Source organism: Archocentrus centrarchus, chromosome 5 (genome assembly GCF_007364275.1).
Source record: "Archocentrus centrarchus isolate MPI-CPG fArcCen1 chromosome 5, fArcCen1, whole genome shotgun sequence".
In the NCBI taxonomy this organism is placed as follows: Eukaryota; Metazoa; Chordata; class Actinopteri; order Cichliformes; family Cichlidae; genus Archocentrus; species Archocentrus centrarchus.
Genome location: NC_044350.1, coordinates 18,008,589 through 18,015,561, shown reverse-complemented (window position 1 = coordinate 18,015,561; position 6,973 = coordinate 18,008,589).

Sequence of the window (6,973 nt, the reverse complement as noted above, 5' to 3'; positions counted from 1 at the left end):
CTCCATACAAAAAGCTGAGCTCTATTTATCCAGCTTTAGTATTTCTTCATTCTGAAAGCCAAAATCCACATAAGGTAAACCACTTTAATTTACCCGTTAAAACATCAAGTGATCGACAGAGGGCGCTGCAACATCATTTTTCAGCTGGGAATGCAAAGGCAGAAGGCAGAATTAAAAACCAAAAAATAATGGAAAGAGAGAAAGCGTGCTGTAACATCATGCAATCAAATACTGAAGTAACCCACTGAGATGTGGAAAGAGCTCAGATGAGGTCTGGTGGGTGCGAATAAAAACATAATGAGGATTAAAAATCAGCACCTCTTTATAGATTTACATTTCTGTCTGTTTTCATGGATTGCATATATTTCATATATGAAGTGACAGAACAGTTTCCTGATATTTCTTTAGTTTAGAACTCCAAAGCTTTTCTCACAGTGACCGAGTACAGCTACGTGTTTGCTGTTTGAAGAGGCTCACACTCGCAAACGCAGATACTTTGCTATTGATTTTTTTTCTTCCATGAAATTGTTAGTCTTTCCAGTGGCCAGTGCAGTCAAACACAATCTCAGGTCCCTATTTATCATTTGTCATTAATGAAGGTTAGGCTGAGGGTGACAACATGAATAACCCCAAGCAGTAGAAGATAATTACTCTTTTTTTTATTTTATTTTTTTATTAGCACACACTTGCAGAGAACAATAAAGAGTGCTTATGTGTATTCTCAGTGTTCTTCTTACTATTTATGCAACCTGTAAATAAGCACTTTATGAATCACGGGTATTTAAGCTGTTTATCTGCACCAGCTTCTTTAACAGAAACATTCAATTTCTTGCCCCCCCGCACCGCATCCGCTGTGTTTGCTGAAAGTGGTTTGTTGTTTCCAACTTTTTGTTGCAGGTCAACTGATTAGTAAGCGTTGAGTATGAGAGACAAGTGGGCGTTTAATCACGTCAGGGAATGAAAAGTCCTGTTCAACAGATGGCCAGTTGTTGCGTACTAACAGAGACTGCGGAGAACTTACTGGCAACTCGGTGCTGCTATAAACACACTGGCAAAGACAACTTTTTTCATCATGCATGGATTATTCCACCTGCAAAAGTAGCTAACACTGAAAGCAACTGCATCTTCAGGTTTGCTGCTTTGGTAATACACATCAGATGGCCAAAATCCTTTTTTACCCATGTGCAAATTAGGTGTTGTAGGATTCTCCTTAGTGTTGAGGTTCTGAGATTATCTTTGATCCTTTCCTTGCCATACACCTTGATATTACAGCAATAACACCTCGGCATGATGCAGACCTAAAGGATCAATGGCAATGTAATTCAGCATCAAGGAATAACTATCACATGCTTCAGTATATCTGTGTAGGTTCTCAGTCATCCAGGACATGGTAGTCTCAAGAGCTTGAAAAAAAAAAAATGCAAGAGGCTTTCTCAGTACTCTTGGATGAGATGTGAAACATTTTCAAAAACTTAAAGAAGTCAAGTCATCCTTTTCTTTTCAAGCTCTTGATGAACTGTTTCATGAACTTTGCCTTTTGCCTGCTCGTCATTTGGATTGTTTGCTACACTTTCCGATACCACGTGTTTGACCTCTGCCTGTCTTTTCCTGTTAAAGATTTAGGATTTTTACTCTGCATTTGGTTCCTCTCTTACAAGTTTTTTTTTTTTACAGATGGATACTTATAAAAGATTGCTCCAATATAGAGAAATAGTGATGTAATTGCCTTTGAGATGTGCCAAGCCATGCTTTTGTGTCAGTAAGTGTGAAACTTGATTCAACAAAAGATTAGGGAGTGTGATGCACACTGTCTAAACTGCAGGACTTTATGTGCTCAAAGGGAACAATGCTGCCCATCTGAGAAACTTGTAGATAATTAAAAAAAACAAAAAACAATAAAAACAGTATTTTATTTACATCACAGAACCTTATGAAGTCCCAAGCTCTTATCTTAGATTCCACCTATTAAAAGACTCCCACAACACATAAATCTTAATGGTAAATGGACTGGTTCTTATGTAGCACTTTTCTACTCTACCTGAGCACTCAAAGCACTTTATACAACATGCCTCATTCACCCATTCACACCCACACTTTTCTTACACCTAAGTGCTTTCTATCTAACATTCACACTCCAATGAAGACATCTGAGAGCAACTTGGAGTTCAGTAACTTGCTCAAAGATACTTTGGCATGCAGACTGGAACACCGACCTTCCGATTAGCAGATGACCTGCTCTACCTCCTGAGCTACCAGCCACCCCCAAATGAAATTAAAAGAAGTGAAGTTATGAGATAAATGAATTAATTGGGCACTTTTATTAAAGTCTCAACATACTGTGCGATTTATTTATTTTCTTTTTTAAATTTAAGATCTTAATAAGGTGGTGCAGTGCTTAGCACTGTTGCTTCACAGCAAGAAGATCCTGGGTTGAATCCATGTTCTATGTTCTCCCTGCACTTACATGGGCTCTCTCTCTCTCTCTCTCTCAGTCTTCTGGCCCCTGTGACCCTGAATTGGATAAGTGGAGGAAAATGGACAGATGGATGGAATGCAAGTATTAATATGTGAGTGTCTTTTTTTACAAAAAGATTATGTTGTGGATTAATTTGTTCAAGCATCATGCATCAGGTTGTTCGAGGTAAATAATCTAGAATATGGTTGAATTTAAAATAAAGCAATATGATCTATGGCATTTAAAATCATGACAGCACCAGTTAAAGTTTATATATTTTGTCACTTTCTTCCCTTAAACTATACAGTACTGCAAATTCCAAATAAAAATAATGTAATTGGGACATATTGAAAAGGAACTCTAATGTTAAAAAAATCTATTTCTTTCATCTGTTATTAAAGCTATTCTTTATCTAAGAGATTTACAGCTAAGAGATTCTAAACTGTACAAAATAGGGAGATTGTGAATAGTATGGAGCGACTGCAGAAAGGTTACATTTCCTGACTTCTCTGTGGTAAACACAAACAAAAGCAGTATCCACCCTGCTGTAACTCTGGTCTCCGTCACAGGCGGCGTGTCACAGCTGGCGTGTCACAGCTCAAGTTCTCCCTCATGGCTTCACTCCTCACATGTGTCGGTGATGCATAAGGTCTCACAAACACTTTAGATGTGCCACTGGAACACACAAAGACACAGAATAATACACAGTAAAAATACACAACACAGGAAGACGCTCAAACTGAGCATTTTCCATCTCCAAACTTACTGAACCCAGACATAGATATACACACACAGAGTTCCAGAAGCCATTTAAAATTCCTCTGGGCCTTTTACTCCTGTGAAGAGGCTTTTGCATGCTGTGTTCAACAGCCTGAAAACAGCAGTTGACATCACATCACAACGCCAGCGAAAAATTCAAACATGACTCCTTAAATCATAACTGGTGAGGATCAGCAGGGCAGAAGCAAGCCTGCATGGATACTGTTTCAGGGAGATAAACACTTCAGAGATCTTGTGCGCAGTAATTGATCAGTTAGATGCTTATTGGGTGACTAGCTAATTGTTCCACCTCATTTGTACAATGTAATATGTAAATTGCACTTAAGCTGGTGTTGCTGGCTGAATACTAATGCTTAGCTTACAATGACATGCCATTTCTTTTGTTAAATGAAAGTAATTTGTAGCTTTATCCTGAAAACCATACGTGTCTTCATAATTTAATACTTATTTCTAACACTTAAAAAAAACTGGAAATTAAAAAATAAAATAAAAATAAAAATTAATGGAAATAAAAATTTAAAAGACTAATGACATAAGCTGCAGTCAGAACCTTTCTTTCTTTCTTTCTTTCTTTCTTTCTTTCTTTCTTTCTTTCTTTCTTCTTCTTTCTTTCTTTCTTCTTTCTTTCTTTCTTTCTTTCTTTCTTTCTTTCTTTCCTAAAAATAAAATAATTGTGTTTTTAAATGTGTCAGAATATGGATCTGAAATCTGACAGGTTTCAGCTCATGACACTGATGCAGAGCTGCAGATGGAAATAAAATGCAGAGGTGTGTAGTGTGTCAGTGTGCAGGTTTCATGCCATTTCGATGTGAGTCACGCAGCCCGGTTTTTCTGAACTGAGAATAGCTAAAGTGACAACAAACTGAGTTCTCAGAATGGCTAAAAACAGTGACAGATCCAAATGACAGTATCTGCCAAAAAACACACTCAGTCTCTGTCACAGTGCTTTTCCTCACGATACAAATACAAGGGACAGGCTGCATCACTGACACTGCACAGGAATTTGTACAAGCACAGTTTATTTAAAAGCAAAATCTGAAGACATGATTATTCCTTTGCAAAAGAAATTAACAGTTTTATCATGTTCTTGCACCTGCTCAACTACATTTCTCATATACTAATTATTCCCCAACTAGTTCAGCTATTCTTGTTTCTATTGATGTTTCAAAGACTTACTGTGGGAGACTACATATACACTGCTCAAAAAAAAAAAAAAGAAAAATTAAAGGAGCACTTTTTAATCAGAGTATAGCATCAAGTCAATTAAATTCTGGGATATTGATCTGGTCGGTTAAGTGGCAAAGGGGGTTGGTTAATGTGTTTCAACTGCTTTGGTGTTAATGAAACTAACAACAGGTGCACTAGAGGGGCAACAATGAGACAACCCCCAAAACAGGAATGGTTTTACAGGTGGAGGCCACTGACATTTTCCCTCCTCATCTTTTCTGACTGTTTTTTCACTAGTTTTGTATTTGGCTAGAGTCAGTGTCACTACTGGTAGCATGAGGCAATACCTGGACCCTACAGAAGTTGCACAGGTAGTCCAACTCCTCCAGGATGGTACATCAGCACATGCCATTACCAGAAGGTTTGCTGTGTCTCTCGGCACAGTCTCGAGAGCTTGGAGGAGATTCCAGCAAACAGACAGTTAGTCTCTGAGAGTTGGACAGGGTCATAGAAGGTCCATAAACCATTAGCAGGGCGGTATCCGGTCAGAGGAACACGACGAGCACTGCCAGAGCCCTACAAAATGATCTCCAGCAGGCCACTGGTGTGAATGTCTCTGGCTAAACAATCAGAAACAGACTTCATGAGGGTGGCCTGAGGGCCTGACATCCTCTAGTGAGCCTTGTGCTCACTTTCCGGCATCGTGAAGCCTGATTGACATTTATGACAGCCATGACAGGGACTGGAGAAGCTATGGAGAACGTTATGCTGCCTGTATTATTGTTCAGCATGACCAGTTCTGTGGTGGATCAGTGATGGTTGGAGGAGGCATATCCATGGAGTGATGCACAGACCTCTACAGGCTAGGCAATGGCACCCTGACTACCATTAGGTATCAGGATGAAATCTTTAGACCCACTGCCAGACCCTTCGCTGGTGCAGTTGGTCCTGAGTTCCTCCCAGTGCATGACAGTGCCTGGCATCATGTGGTGAAAGTATGTAGACAGCTCCGGGAGGATGAAGGAATTGATATCATTGACTGGCCCCCATGCTCACCTGACCTAAATCCAATAACATTATGGGACATTATGTTTCGGTCCGTATGATGCCACCAGGTTACACCTCAGACTGGCCAGGAGCTCAGTGATGCTCTAGTCCAGATCTGGGAAGAAATCTCCCAGGACACCATCCATCATCTCATTAAGAGCATGCCCCAACATTGTTACGCAAGCACGTGGGGGCCATACAAACTATTGCGTACCATTTTGAGTTGCTGCAATGACATTTTGGCAAAATGGACTAGCTGCTGCATCTGTTTTCACTTTGGTTTTTGGGGTGTCTTTGAATTCAGCCCTCAGTAGGTTCCTTTCCATGAAATATTGTGGCATCCTTTCATTCCATACACATTACCCAGTTCATATCAGTATAGATATCTAGTACGATTTTTTTCCCCCATCAAGAGCTTGTGTTTTCAAAGTGTTCCAATAGTTTTTTTGAGCAGGGTATATTGTTGTGCGTGATGCCATTATTGTTACACTTATCTTTAGTTATCAGCATCAACTCTGTCAGTAAGTTGATACTTCAACAGTGACTGAGACAGACAAGAAGATGCATGATTGCAACAGTTTCTCTTTTAATAGATAGTGACTTATTTACATTTATAGGTACCAGATCAGTGCCTTCCTTATCACTCCTCCATGCATCACTGGTGCCAGTGTGTCATAGTGCCATTTAGTGACCAGGCTTGCCACATTTCTAAGATTATCCCTCACAATCTACCACACCTCTTAAACAGTAGCCATGGTGAAAATAGTGCGGAGATAAAAATATGAGGTTTCCATGCCAATGGTGAGTAAATGGGGGAGAATTGTTTGGTTAGGTTAGCAGCAGAGCTGTAACTAAAGCGACTGAAACAGGAACCTAACGGTGGAGGGAACAAACAGTGCAGTAGTGCTGATAATGATGATTGAGCATTCCGTGCAGAACAGTAATAATTGACCATAATAAGATGATGATGATGCAAGGATTACAAATGTGCTTGCATTAGGCTACTCATGCAGGGTTAGAAGTAGGCGCGCAGTAATTATAGTTAGGTTAAGCCTCTAGGAGCTGAATGTAATGAAATCTCTGAAATGATGGGAAAGTGTATGTGTGTGTGTGTGTGTGTGTGTGTGTGTGTGTGTGTGTGTGTGTGTGTGTGTGTGTGTGTGTGTGTCCAGGTCCAGGTATTGGTGATTTTTAAGTGATTCCTACACAGTCACATTATGGGGAACTAAAGGAACCTATCTGTAATGTAAATCAATGCATTAAGGAGAAAACATGCCTTAAGGCAAGCCGTTAATGGTTAAAACTACAATAAGTTTTCAGAAAATAAAGGTATGTCAATTTAATGTCCCCTAAAGTCATGAATAAACGTGTGTGTGTGTGTGTGTGTGAGAGAGAGAGAGAGAGAGAGACAGAGCGAGAGGGGCGGGTGGAAGAGGAAGGAGGGATGGTTGACAATATGAGGGGGGCTCACGTGACGAGCTTTTAAATTCCTGTTTCCCTGCAGCGCAATTTGTCAGTCTGAAT